Source organism: Manacus candei, unplaced genomic scaffold, assembly GCF_025592945.1.
Source record: "Manacus candei isolate 608988 ecotype Guabito, Panama unplaced genomic scaffold, ASM2559294v1 h1tg000015l, whole genome shotgun sequence".
Lineage (NCBI taxonomy): Eukaryota > Metazoa > Chordata > Aves > Passeriformes > Pipridae > Manacus > Manacus candei.
The window spans coordinates 12,794,042-12,808,259 of NW_026138063.1; the positions used below are offsets into that span (position 1 = coordinate 12,794,042).

Genomic DNA, 14,218 nt, shown 5'->3' on the forward strand with positions numbered 1-14,218 from the left:
GACGAGACACACTGAGTCCTCATCCTGTGCCGGGAAAGTTTTTCTGTGGTGCAGGAGCACCGACATTCCGCACCGGCCCCGGCACTGCAGCACACGCTGACGTGTGCCCGGCCAGCGGAACGCGCTCGGCGCCCGGGACCGCGGGCCCCGCCGGGAGCTGGGCTGAGGGCACGGAGGGAGCGCCACGGGAGCGCTGCCCGAGGGCTGGAGACTCCCCGGAGGGAGCCCCAAAGCCCGGGGCGGCCCCGGGGCGGCGCGGGGCAGCCGGGCCGGCGCGCACGTGTCCGGGACTCGCCGGGTGCCCGCGCCCCTGCCCCGGCCCCGCGCCCCCTCCGATCCCCGGGCGGCGGGGCTACCCCGGCCGCGGGACCCGCGACCCAGCAGCGGCCCCGCCGCGACCCGGTGGGGGCCGCGGGCACCGCTGGAGGCCCCGCGGACCCTCCCTCACCTGACGGGCCGTGCCCGCGGCCCCGCGGCCCCCACTCACCGGCGGCCTCAGCGCAGCCCCATCGCCGGCGGGGCGGGCGCGGGACCGGCGCGGGACCGGCGCTCCCCCCCCACCCCGCCCGCCGCGCGCGCGGTGCCGCTGCCTCGCGGGGCGCGCGCGGATCCGCCGCCAACCGGCTGCACGCGCCGGCCGCGCTGGGCGGGGCCGGGCGGGGCGGGGCGGGGCGCGCGCGGAAGTGACGGCGGAGCGGCACGCGCCAGCCCCGCCCCGCGCCGGAAGAGCGGGTGTCGCGCGGGGAGGGGGCGGGGCCTGAGCCGGGAGGGGGCGGAGCTTGCGAGGAGGCGGGGGGCGATGGGGGGACATGGGGGGACATGGGGGGACATGGGGGGGACAGGAATATGGGGGAGAGGGGTATAGGGACAGGAATATGGGGACTTGGCTGTGGGGGGACAGGGCTATGGGGAACATGGATATGAGGATATGGATATCGGGACTTGGGTATGGGGAACATGGATATTGGGGGACATAACTGTGGGGGGTCTTAGCTATGAGGAACGTGGCCATGGAGGGACAGGGCTATGGGGGGACAGCTGTGGGGAGCTCTGTGGGGCAGGACAAGGGATCTCTGAGGCAGTGGGGCCAGGGGAGGGGGACCCTGTTGGAGCCTGGGCTCCCTGGGGACATCAGCAGGAAATGCTGGAGGTCTCAGCCGGGGATGGCAGTGGGTGTTGGGCTGCAGGGCCTCCCCCCAGGGTGGGAGCAGAGGCACTTGGAGGTCCCCCAGGCCATGTGTGCTGGCCATGGCATGTCCTGCAGGCACTGGGGTCTGGATGTTGCCCCTAAAAGCTGCAGGGGAGACATCCCTGTGGAATCAGGGCCACTGCTCTATTTACCCTCCAGAGTTACCTCTAGGCTTCCATTGCCATGGGATGGGGAACAGCACCGGGCCAAGACTTTTACAGCCACTGTTGGAGGAATGTGCTCCACCCAGCACAGGCATTCTCACCATGGTGGGATTGACAGCCAACCAAGGTGCCAGAGGAGCAGGACGCTGTGTAATAAATGTGACCACTACATATGTTGTGGGGAGAGAGGGTGGGATCAACTCATGGAAAAAACCCTGTAAGGGATGAGCGCCCTGGGCAGAGGCACCACCCAGCTGAGCGGTGGGACAGGACCCAGTTGCCCCAGGTTAAAAAAGCCAGTGGGTCACTCAGCTCCTCCTCCCCTCAGCCTGACAGAAGTGCCAAGGGGTCTTTCCTATTGTCCAGTCTACACCTGCTTTTCATAACCCATCCCTGCTTCTGTCAACTGCCTTTGCCACCCATTAAAGAGACACTTCTCTGGAAATGTAGCAGTGTCCAAGGAATGTGCCCAGCACTCAGCTACCAGTTGTTTGCCTCTCTTGTCTCACTGTGCTCCACGGAGTGCTCAGCTGGGACCTCTGTGCACTTTGCTCTCAGTGCCCAGAAGCCGGGGTTTAAATTTATAAAATTTGCATAGCTGAGAAGTGCCCGGCCAAGAAAGCCACTGGGGGTGGCGTTGCCAACTGCCCACTCCTTCACTGTCCCACCTACTCACATACCTCCACAGCCACTGTGACAGAAGTTCTACTACTTTCAGGTGACATATAAAGATAATCAATATTGTAAGGGCAAGAAGGGACACTTGTGTGACTTCACTAAACATGCCCTCAGACAGATGATGGGTTAAGTTTTCAGATGCATCAGTTAAATATTTTGAAGAGCACCATAATGAATTTAGGGGATCTATAAACCACAGTAGGTAGGGTCTATATTTATTTTCACACACTACTATTTTTTCCAGTAGTTCTCCTCCATTGCAGATGAAGGGAGCCATTGACTGTTACATCTCATTGCATCCAACCCCAGCAGTGACTGAACAGGGGTTATATCCACCTGTCAGAGCATCACATCCCCAGCAGCACTGTCAGCTTCCTGTGCCAGCTCCAGTAATCCCACAGCTCAGGAGTGAGTCAGCCCAGCACAGGGATCCAGCAGGAAATTCTGACAATAAAAAAAAAGAAAAGAAAATAGATATTTTTCTGTTGGCCCACTGAGAACTGATTCACTGGGCAGGCATGTAACCACTATTTAAGGGAATGAGAGGAAAAGAAAATGAGAAACAAAACTGCCCCTTTTAGCAGCCACCCACAGATCAGGCATAATATTGAGCTGCTCTGACTCAAATCAGAATGGTCGCCGCCTTCTGCTCAAAAAAAAATTCTAACCATCTATTTTCTGTTAATGTGCTAACTCTAGGACTGTCACAGTTCAATTTTCTGTTGAGTGCACACTTCATTGACCTCCTCACCACTCTTGCCAAAGGCTGGTGTCAGCCTGGCCAAGCCTCTGTCCCTGCTTACCCGGGACACGTCAGTTACTGGTTTTTATATAATGACTCAACAGTTACTTCCTCTGATTCTCTGGAAATTCAGTGGAGAAATCAGTACTAAGTGTTTGGTGATCTTCTTAGGCAACTTTCAAAATACTTTTGCATGCAATTTTAAAGATGTGTACTTAGCAGTGGTTTTTATTCACTCTGGTTACATGTGGAGAACAAAAATACCTCCAGTTAAATGTGGGGACATTGTTTTGTCCATTTTCCAAACAAAGAACAGAAAAAAATACTGAATAATTTCAGTTGGTTTTTTTTTTCACTGAATTGTAGTTGTCACCATCCAACATCCAACCTAAATCACTGCTAGAGTTTTCTTTGTACCTCAAGGAAATGTCACTGGGTGGTGATGAATGGTAACTGGCCAATACCTCTTCACTGAATTTCCCTAATTAATTACCCCTTTTACAAACAGCTAAACTACCCATTGCTATCAGCTTGCCAAATTCCCATCTATATATGTCTCTATTGTGGCCTATTCCTCCCCTTTTGAGCAGGATGTATCAGTTTAAAATCAAAAAACCCTCCTTTGATGTCATTAAGATTATGACCATTTGAGACATCTAACAACACACTGATGAAGGACTCCCCCAGTTTCCATTTGGATCACAATGAGGTATTTCCTTAAGCTCACTTTTGCCCTCAACTGCTTTTAGCCTTGCAAACTTGCAGTGTCCCCAGTAGAGACATAGGAAGGCAGGGAGATTGAAATTGATACTGTTCCACCCGGACATTGGTGGAAAAACAGGGGTAAAACACATAAGCAGAAATAGCTTTCTAGGTCATACAGACCTAGAAATGACTATGATGAGAAGAAGCCAAGGAGATTTTTTTTCTGAGTGAAGAATTGACTGGTAAAAAGAGCCTACCATATGACTCAAAGAAAAAATATTATGAAGTTATTCGTGCTATTAAACAGAAGCTCTTATTCTGCTGTTCCCTATTAGTAAAAAAGAGTTAAAAGGTTTGCTTTGATACATCCATTTCTATGTTCTTCATCAAAATTCCTTTAGTAATTTTCAATTAAAGATTAATTTCTCATCACATTTTTCAACCCACTGCATATTCTACTGTATTATCTTTATCCCCATTAGAAGGTTTCCCCTTAACACCTAATTGCTTTTCTTTTTCAGTCACTGGCAAATTTGAACTCGTTTATTGCTTCACAAACCTCAAACCATGCAGGCTTTTATTAACTCAGAGATTAATTTTTGTGGTTGGCACATTCCCTGCTTTCCAGCTCTCTTGGCGTCACTCTGGTTTGTACTGCTGGAAGCGCCTGGCAACCTCTGCTCTCCTGCAGCATCACTGGCTGCAGCTTCCCCAGGGAAGGGATGGGTCACAGGGCATCATGAGTTATTTCCAGGTATACACTAAGAAATCACAGTGCTTTTAAAGCATCAGGTGTTTAACCTGGTAGAAACGAGGAAAGAAAATAAATTGCAAGAGAAATTACAAGAGAAACAACAGGTTTTCTCTGTTTAGTTCACCTTAGAGAGACTGGTTAGCAGGCAATGAGGCAGGCAACGCAATCCAGCATTGTCACTCCTTCTGGAAATGTTATGGCCATTCACAGCCAGTGTAATTCCTCAACACTTTGCTCAGTACTGTGGGAGGAGGTAAGCAGCTTGGGGCTTGAAGACAGAAGGAGCAGTAAGTCCTGCAGCCTTTCTTAACAGGCGTCCCATGACTATTTTGATTGCACAATTACATGTATTCCACCTGAACCTGATCTGGGTACAAGTCCCGCAATAAAACTTAAAACTCCTTTACAACTTTCTGTCACCAGAACATTTTTTACCCATGACATTTCTCGAGTGCTCTCTCCCACAACCTTTCCCCCAGTGTCCAGGGCGTACGCCGCATTTTCCGCATCCAGCTTTGCCCCACCAAACCCCACGCTCTCCCAGGTGAGGCTGAACAGTGCTCATTAAGTGTACAGCATTTAGTGAGTCTCAGACTGACTAATCACATTTTATGTGCTTTTCCTGTCTGACTGTACCCACTGTTATCTCTCATCTATAACTGTAAATCCTTTAGGGCAGAGAACAGTTGTTACCAGTTGTATATTACTTGCTGATGGGAGCCAAGGATTTTATGTACTTTGGCAATAAACAGCATAAATATAATTTTGCTCTGAGAACATTTGCTAAGATTTTCTCCTTTGCACATGGTTTCTAAATCAGCCAGGACAAGAACCTATCTGGAGATCACGTTTGTGTATGAAATCTATCTTGTGCCAAAACTAAGATATCCAAGTAGCAGAGAAAATAAATCAAAACCTACTGTTTATTTATTCAGTCTCTTTAATGTGTATATATTAGCGTGTTCCACCCTGCCTTTTCTGGTAGGGCTGTATAAATATGTGCCTTAGCTCAGAGAAGGTTATGGGACCCACCTCTGCAGTGCAGAGGTGCCCAGCTGGCCACATCTGGTCCCAGATGCTGCAAGCACACCCCTGCCAGCCCTGTGCCACCAAGCCCTTCCTGGAGACAGCTGTGGGGCCTCCTGTGGGACACCTCTGGCCCTGTATGTTTGACTTTCTTGGCAAGAGTGTTACATGCTTAGGGGATGAAATCCCTGTGGCCCACTCTCTCTAATCCCCATATATCCTTAGGCAAACAAAAAGAGCCTCATAAGAAAAGGGGTTGAGAGTGGATAAAGCTCCATGCCTTGGCTGTGTGTGGACATGACATTCCTCCTCCTACCTTTATTTCTTTTCCCTGACCTAAGTTGCTTGCAGGCTCTGCCAGCTGAGATTTTCAAGTTCAGTAGGTTGGCAACAGCAGTGGCATCCCTGCTGTGCTGGGCTCTCAGACATGGCATGGGATCTGCACAGGAACAACTGACTCTTGAACTGAGTGCCAGACCACATGAACACACAGACAGGTATATGGTGATCCACTAAACGACACTTAGCAATTTGCAATTACAGTTTCTCTCTTCAAGATGATTCACGTGCAGTTGAAAGCCATTTAAGTGTTTAGAAGTCTTCTTTGAAAGCTCCTTAAACTACTTTGGCAAGCCTGAGTTGTTGAACAATTTATTATCACTTCTCTGCCAGATGAGCTTGTGAAACAGCTTAAAGGGCAAATTGTACAAAGTGCCCAAGATTGTCACAGATTAAGTTTCTTTTCTCTTGTGCCACCCAATCCTTTTTCCCATTTCCCAGATATCCAGTTCTTCTCAGTTTAAAATACCCTGGCTAGTAATTTCCATTACAACAGCAACATCTCTAATAAGTCACATGTCTTCAGCAGCAGAGGGAAAGGAGAATTCATTGCTCCATTTACTTGAACAAGATCATAAAAAGTCATTTCTTATAGAAATGAAATAAATAATACTGTGCTTTCCCATTGCACTTGCTAGCTCAACGACTGCCATGGGAAGAACTCTCCAGATTACTTCTTAGGTCCTTTAAAGACTATCCCTCCCCAGAAGTTATCTTCCACTCTACTCTCCTGGCTCCCTGATGCCACAAAGCTGTAACAGAATCACTGTGCAGCTACTTGGTGCACCCTTTTTGTTGCTACTTGTCCCTTTCCCCTCTCCTTTCTTTTTTTTTTTTAAATAATGCAGAAGTCTTCCAGTCAGTAGGACTGTCAGCCTTTACCTAGCCCACATCATACTTAAAGAAAAGTGGGATCTGAGTACCTTTACCTACTTTCACTCCTCCACCATATTATTTCTCAACGCTGCCATGCAGCACACACACAGAATCTCACTGATGGATTGTCCCCACCAAGGACACACCAGTCTCCTGTGGCTTCCACAGGGTTTGTCACATCCAGCCCGTGGACTGGACTGAAATCCTCGGGCACCACATCAGCACTGGTGATGGTAACAGCAGAACAAAGGCTGCAACACTATGAAGGAGAGTTGAGTTTAGTAGCAGTTGTCCCAGCCACAGGGAAAAATTGCCAAGGGGACCCAGTAGGTACCTGCAAAGCTGATAACTTCACGGGGAAGTACTCTAGAAGATGAAGGCAGTTCCACTCACACCAATACTAGGTAACCTAAACTACCCCAAGACAGTTAAAAAAGATTAAAGCAACTATCTAAACAGAACTAAAAAAAAACCACATGCAAACCTTGAATGTGAGACTCTTGAGAAACCATCAGTTCTACCCATCAGGGTACAACTGGCAAAGGGCAAGTGCTTGTGCATTTATTATTTGGCTGTAAGTATTTTACTGTGAAATTAATCTGCCTCTCACTGCCCACCCAGCACAGAGGACAGATTCAAGCTCTCTGGCACCTTTCCTAGCTGAAGAAGGCGATATCCTCTCCAGCTGAAGAAAGCACACACACTGCTAATGGATCTCACCATCTAGCAGCACAATGTTTTGATTTTGTGATAGAATTGCTTGAAAATAAGGCCTTTAATATCTCTATTGTTGTATATTTCTCCCTCAAAGTATGTTTAAAGGACTTAATCAGACTCATTTCCTTAATTTCAAGCCTATCTCTGAAAACATATTATCCCAGGCTGATGGCATCAAAGAGTGAATTAGGAATAAAGCCAAGTGAATAAAAACAAAGATATTTCCTTTCAGTTACTGTGCAGCCTTCACAGGCTGCAGAGCATTAGAGCTGCTGAAATACCACTGTCACATTCTTCAAGACCTGCAAATTAGTGTCTTGCTCTTATACCCTTGCTAGGAAGTGAGGATACAATCCCTGTTACACTTCACCCAACAAAGCTGTGCTGTGATGTGATGAGCAGCTTTAGATGTGTGGCACTGGAAAAATGTCTTTGAACTATTGCTGTTTGGGTTCCCAGTTTCTGAGACATATTTATCATAACAAAGTTCCCCTATTGAACCAAAATAAAAATCCTAGATTTGATTTTTATAGCATATGGAACTCTTGATCTCACCTTATGTCCTTCAACATCACGTGCAGAGAAGAAGCAGATCTTGCAGCCATCCTGGGCCAAGGTCATGGGTTTGATCCCCATACAGGCCATTCACTTCAGAGTTGGACTTGATGATCCTTGTGGGCCCCTTCTAACCCAGAATATTCTGAGATTCTGTGATCAGAGAGCCAAACACAAATCTTCCTATTACTGCTGCACCACTGGGGACTGCAATATGGGCAGGACAGGAGGCGTTTGATATCCACAGCTTCTCCAGGTCTTCATCACAGATCCCAAAACAAGATGCCCCTGTCCTGCCCTGTTAAGGAACAACTCTTAAACCTTGCTGTGCCTGGAGACTGGACACAGTTTTAGCAGTGTGATCCAGAGCAGATCAAGACCAAGAGTTATTGGTGAAGTGACTTATGCAACCTTGTTCTCACAGCACCTCCTGGGAAACCACTGGCAGACCAGCGGTCGCTGCTGTTACAACAAAACAGAGTGCTGGGAAGCCTTTCTTCTGCTTCATACTCTCCAGAGCAAGGCTGGGCTGTGCCTTGCTTTCAGACAGGACAGGGGCTGAGGCCTGTGTTCAGCTCTTTCCCGTGAAATGGTGCCTTGGAGAATGAGGCAGGTTACACTGTCTGGTCATTTGGCCCACCATCAGTCATCCTCAATAACTTTTTCATCTCTGTTATTTCAACAAAATGGGCAAAGTCCACGAGTTCATTATGATCTGAGAAGTTATGCTTCTGCAATGCCCTCTGACACCACAGTGGCTCCCTGTTTGCCCTGCAGACTGGCAGCATTGCTGCCACTGGGACTGGCGTGCCCTGCCTGCATGGCTCGGCACCAGCTGGAACAGAGCAGGAGTTTAATGAGCTGACAGGCAAGGAACATCTTGTGCAAGGGCCAGAGAAGATCAGCTCCCCCCCAAGACACTGAAAAGCAGTTTCTAGGGCAGGCAGAAAGTCTTGGGAACACAAACAGCACAGTCTGGTAGTTGGGATGTCTTGACTAGGGGTACCTGCACGCTGGGCACAGCATCTGTAGGTTCCTGCTTGTGAAAGGCTTGGAGAAACTCAGGGTTATCTGCTGCAGAGCTCAGGCCTGGGGTTTCTGTCTCCATGTTTCCTCCCTTCCTGAGTTTCCTGAGCGAGGCAGGGGAGCATTCACAGTGTGGAAGCCCAGTTCCCCCACTTTAGAGATGCTGGGTTTGCTGTTAGGCAGAAGCACCCCAGAGTGCCAGGCAGGCTGAGCAGCAGGCAGAGCTGCATGACCAGGGAGCTCCCAGGAAGGATAGAGCCAGCTCTGTGCACAAGTGTGCACAAACCAGCTTTACAAAACACAAGGCAGGATTGTGTTTGATGCTCATTTTGCTGTTCTGAAACTGTTGACTTTAGAAGTTACCTGTGTTTTCTTTGCCCCCTGCTTTCCAGGCCACAGTGCTTAGGTTTCCTCCATCTCTCCAGCCTTTCCTTGGCAAGAGCCAGGACTGGAGACAGCGCTGCAAAGAAGCCAGGGAGGACAGTTACTTGCTGACTCAAGCCAGAGTTTCTATGCCCAGCCATGGCAGCACCGTGGCAGACCTCACAGTGCTGCAGCCTGACAGAAACAGGCAGTTCTGGGCTTTCTCCTTCCCCAGCCCTTGCCAGATGTTTCCCCATGCTGTCCCTTCCACAGCTCTGGAGTGTGGCACCTCCAAAGTCACTACTTCGAAGTAGCAGCTAATGCTGAAAGAGAAGCTGCTGGATCCTTTCCACCACCCCTTGCCCTCTGGGGTCCTTTCTTCTGTACCTGTAAGGTATTAACATAACTAAAGACTAATTACTTTTGTAGCTCCACCCTAGCAAAGAAGCTCATCTGCCTCCCCAGGACGGGTCATGCCCTGACAAATACTTGGCTGCTTAATTGCTCAGACAGCTCTTGGGGCTCTGCAGACACCTCGAGCTCCTGGGCGTGAGGAGACACGTGGATGCTGAGTAGCTGTGGGGAGCAGCAGCTCTCCAGTGCCTGCCCCGGGCTGAGCAGGCAGCAGCGTGTTCCTGGTGGCTGGGAAACCCGAAGGGAGGACTGTGCAGGGAGAAGGGGTCCTTGTGTGACAGCACGTCCCCTCTGCCCACAGAGGTGTGCAAAGGAACGCACCCATGTACCTGTGCCCTGCACGGGGGATTCCTGCAGCCTTCCCTGGAGGTAACATAGCACGGGCTGTGTCCATGAAGAGGGTTCTTGGGGCCCTTGAAGGCTTCATCCAAGACGCTGCAGCAGCAGTGCCTGACATCCTGGAACCTGGTTGGATTGTCCTTCCCTGCTGTCCACAGCTACAAAACCAGCAGAGAAAATCAACAACAGAGGTGTCCCCTCCAAGCTAAAAGCAGATGAGCTCCAGACACCCCGCAGAGCAGAGGATACCCAGCAAACATACTGAAACCACTAGGTCTGCCCAAACCTGACCTGGTGCCAGCCCTGTCCCTGGCCAGGCTGGTGACCTTGCCTGAGCACATCATCCCCTGCACACCTCTTGGGGAGGGGCAGCTGAGCAGGCAGATGTGGCTGCAGCCCCTCAGGAAAAGCCTCCTTTAAACCTGCACCCAATCAGAGCATTCCCACCCTGGCCATTGTTTTGGGAATGGCTGGAAAATGTCAGCAGGGCGCTGGGTGCGGGTGGGGGGTCAGGAAAAAGGAAAAAGAGATGATTAGGTTTTTTTTATATCAGCCAATAAATTATATTAACTTTTCCATTGACCTTTTGTTGGGTCACATTATCAGACTGGTGAATGTGGTTCATGAAGATAATATTATGCTCAGATTTCAAACTGTGCAGAAAGTGCATCCCAAGCAATATGCCAAAATGGAAAAGTCAGCTCTGCCAGAGGGTTGTGCTGGTCATTACTTTCCTGAGGAAGGCCAGATCCAGCAACTACAAATATTGTATAGGTTATAAAAAAGGGTCTGGTTCCCAGGGAGGCTGGGGATTTCATAAGGTCTAGCTTTGTCAATGGTGCTGTTTACTACTTTCCTCTTGAGACTGTGATGGCACTGGAGCTGCCTGCAGAGGGACTGGCTTGCAGCAGGCAGCCAAGATCACTTTCATACCCATGCTCAGCTAGCGAGCCCTGGTTCAGGCAGCTGGGAAGGGGCAGCTTTCCCTGGCCAGGGCATGAACACTGGCCTCGCATCATGGTGTCACCTTTGGGATGGGATAATGTTCTGAGCACTAGAGGGAAGAGGGTGTGAGGGTGCAGCTACATGCTCTGGGTGTCTGCTGACCCTGCCTGCTCCAGCCTCAAACAGGGTTTACCAGGGTTGGCAGGGCAGCAGCACCGTGCCACATCATATCAGCTCCGTACCATGAAGCCAGCAACAACAGTGGCACCTTCCAGGGGTGCCACAGTGGGCAAGGAACGTGGCACTCAGCAGTGACCCTGCTGCCCCCAGGGTCGTTCTGGTCCTCGAGGCTCAGAGTTGCTCTGTCCCTTGGACTGTGGTTCCAGTACATACTGGGCTCCTCTGCCAGCCCAGCATGGCCAAAATTAGCTTTCCCGAGTGTGTGCTGTGTAGAAGAGCCTCGATTGTATCTTGGAAAAGAATTATTGTACTCCTCAAGCCCTATCTTATCAGGGAAAGGAAAATGGGACTTTTGACAAATTGCCTCTGCTGCAGCATGATTTTCGGTAATCACCCACCCTGTGGTCGCCAGCGCTGTGGCCACTATTGTTCCCGGCCCCGGCGCTGTGCCGTGAGGAGTCCGGGCAGCCCTGACCCTCCTAAGGGCGAAAGAGCACGTGGGGCCCGGCCATGCTCACTTTGGCTCTGCCCTGTACATTGTGTTTGCAGGTGGGGATGGGGATGCAGCTGAAGTTAGATCGATCCCTTTATCAGGAGCATTCAAGTGCTGATAAGGTGACATTGCCTGCCTGGAGCAGGGACTTGAACTCTTTTGCAAGGTGAGATGGTTATCAGCAGGCTCTGGCAGGGCTGTGCTGGCTCTTCAGCCTCACAGCTGGAAGCAGAGCCACCCTCTGAGCCTAGCACAGATAGGAAGGGTTTGTTTTGCTTTGCACAATGGCTGCTCAGATCCTGTCCAACAGCAGTGCAGAGAGCACTGCGGGGCACTTCAAAGGCACTCAGCTGTCACCACTCAGGGGATCCAGCACAGGCAGTGGCCACCCTGCCCCTTGGACGCTCAGCCTGACCCCAGGGACAGCTCAATCCCTGAAATACCAGTTGCAACAGGAGACCCGTTGTTCCCAGTCTCAAGGCAAAGAGTATCATCACCTGAAGAGCTTATGCCATCTTACCAGGAAGCCCAACAGCAGCCCACTAGCCCACCTCTGCCTTCAGAGCATCTGTGCAGTGAGGGGAGCAGGGCACTCTCATGATCTCTCCACTTCTTGTTGCTGCAAGGCCACCTGGGGACCCTCCCCAGCAGAGTCATGAGGACCACAAAACCTCTTGAATGGGTCCATATATCCCACAAACCACGTTCCCTGACAGAGCAGGGAGCAGCAGGTGCTTGGCTCCCCTCTGCTGCAAGCCACAGGACAGGAGAAGACCCACAAGGCCCCTGTGGGACATTAGGACAGCCAGCATGAGCCTGCAGTGATATCCCACAGGGATCATCTGCCTGGGAGGGGAAACAGCACTGGGGCCATGCCATATACCTGCAGCCAACCTCACTGCTTTGGCAATGCATGACTGCAGCAGGTCTGGCCTGGCAGCGGTGCTGGGATGCTCCAGTGTGCTCTTCATACCCCTGAGCACAGCTGGGGTTGCTCGTGGTGTGATCTCTGTCAGAGGTGCTGGTGCCAGTGGTAACTCACCAAATACCCCAGCAGAAGCAGCCACTGAGGGCTACTGGGAGTAGGCAGAAAAGTTTCAGAAAACCACATTGCACAGATGTACAACACCTTTGTTGTCACTGTGCTCTTTGCCCTTTTTTGCTCTGCTGCTGAGACCTGCTTCCCAAGGCAGGATGAAGGGACAGATTGCCAGGTGCTGCAAGTGTCACAACCATCCCACCAAAGCTGCTGCTGATTCCTGCTTGTCTCCCTATGCCTACAGCTCAGCCCTCTGCTTTCCAGAGCTGGGCCATCAATGTGAAACCAAACTGGAAAACCCCGGGTGGACTATACAGAAGACCTGAAAGGGCTGAGGCCACTGATCTCCCTTCACTGCACCCCAGGGCAGAGAGCAAGTGCAGCTGCTGGAGAGCTGCAAACCACAGTAGTGTGTGATGTGCTTGTGCATCCTCCCGTGCAGCTCCTCCCTTTGCTGGGTCCCTGACACCCCTTGCCACAGCCTGAACAAACAGCAGCGTACCCCTTCGCAGCTCCCACCCTGGGACCCCCACGAGAAGGGGCCAGGCACTGCCCACTGGGCACAGCACCCATCCCACTGCTTTCTGAAGTTCAGCTTTCAGTGATGGGACACCAAAGCAGCCCTTAGGACACGCCAGAGGCTCCCCTCTGGGGCCAGAGCAAAGATCAGCACAGGCTGACCTCCTGTAGCCCACCCTGCCACTCCCAGTACCACAGCCTGGGGGCTTCCTGAGCCAGAGGCAGCCCTGGCCTGCCTCCCTGAACTCCCCTCATCATTCATCCCAGTCTTGCTGCCCAAAATAGCCCACAATGATTTCCGCAGTTAATGTGGGCCTGCTCTGAGCCTGCAGGCTGTAATCTGAACTTGTCTCTGGCCAGCTTCATTTCAGACCTCCCTGTCCCTGCACTCTGAGACACAGCAGAGGCAATTGTCCTTTCCTTTACTCTGCTGTCTAAATGGTATCCACCCCATTGCATCCCCTCTTTGGGACAGGAGACCTCTTCAGAGGCTCATCTCCATCTTTACTGAGATGCCATCCATGTCCCTCTTGCCTCTTCTCGTGGCCGGTTTGGCTCTGGGCACTTTGGGGGGGCACGGGCCCAGCACTGTACACGTGGCACAGGTTCCCTTGCAGCCCTTGCCTCAGCAGCTCCCACATACCACTGCACTGCAATGACCAGCCTCCTCTTTGGCAGCAGCTAATCCAGCTCCCAGTCCTGCCCACATGGACACCACTCTGTCTCCCACCACTCATAAATACAATGTATAACACATATAACTTGTTCCTCAGCCGCTCATCAATGCTTTCAACACCTGACACCAGCTTTGGGATGTTCATACACCCAACAGTAAAGTATCACTAGCAAAGGTTGTGGCCTCATTTTTCTCAGCTCTTCCAGAACATTTAGAGTAAGATTTAAAGCAATACAACAAGCTTTGTGATGCAACTGACACTTGAAGGATGGGATGCCATCCAGAGGGACCTGCACAAGCCTGAGATGTGGGCCCATGGGAACTTCATGAGGTTCAGCAAAGGCAAATGCAAGGTCCTGCATCTAGGTTGAGGCAACTCCTGATTTCAATACAGAACAGATTGAGAGCAGCCCTGCCAAGGACTTGGGGGTGCTGGTGGATGAGAAGCTGGACATTACCTGGCCATATGCACTGGCAGC

General features: G+C 51.0%; 1 long non-coding RNA gene across 1 annotated transcript; it reads right to left on the reverse strand.

Moving 5' to 3' along the window:
• Positions 1-2,241: 2,241 nt before the first annotated feature.
• LOC127468342 (uncharacterized) lies at positions 2,242-10,142 on the reverse strand. Its single transcript, XR_007903528.1, has 4 exons — positions 9,878-10,142; positions 9,135-9,231; positions 7,746-7,898; positions 2,242-2,475 (listed from the first exon to the last, which is right to left on the reverse strand). It is a non-coding gene; the product is annotated as an uncharacterized LOC127468342 (long non-coding RNA).
• Positions 10,143-14,218: the final 4,076 nt, after the last annotated feature.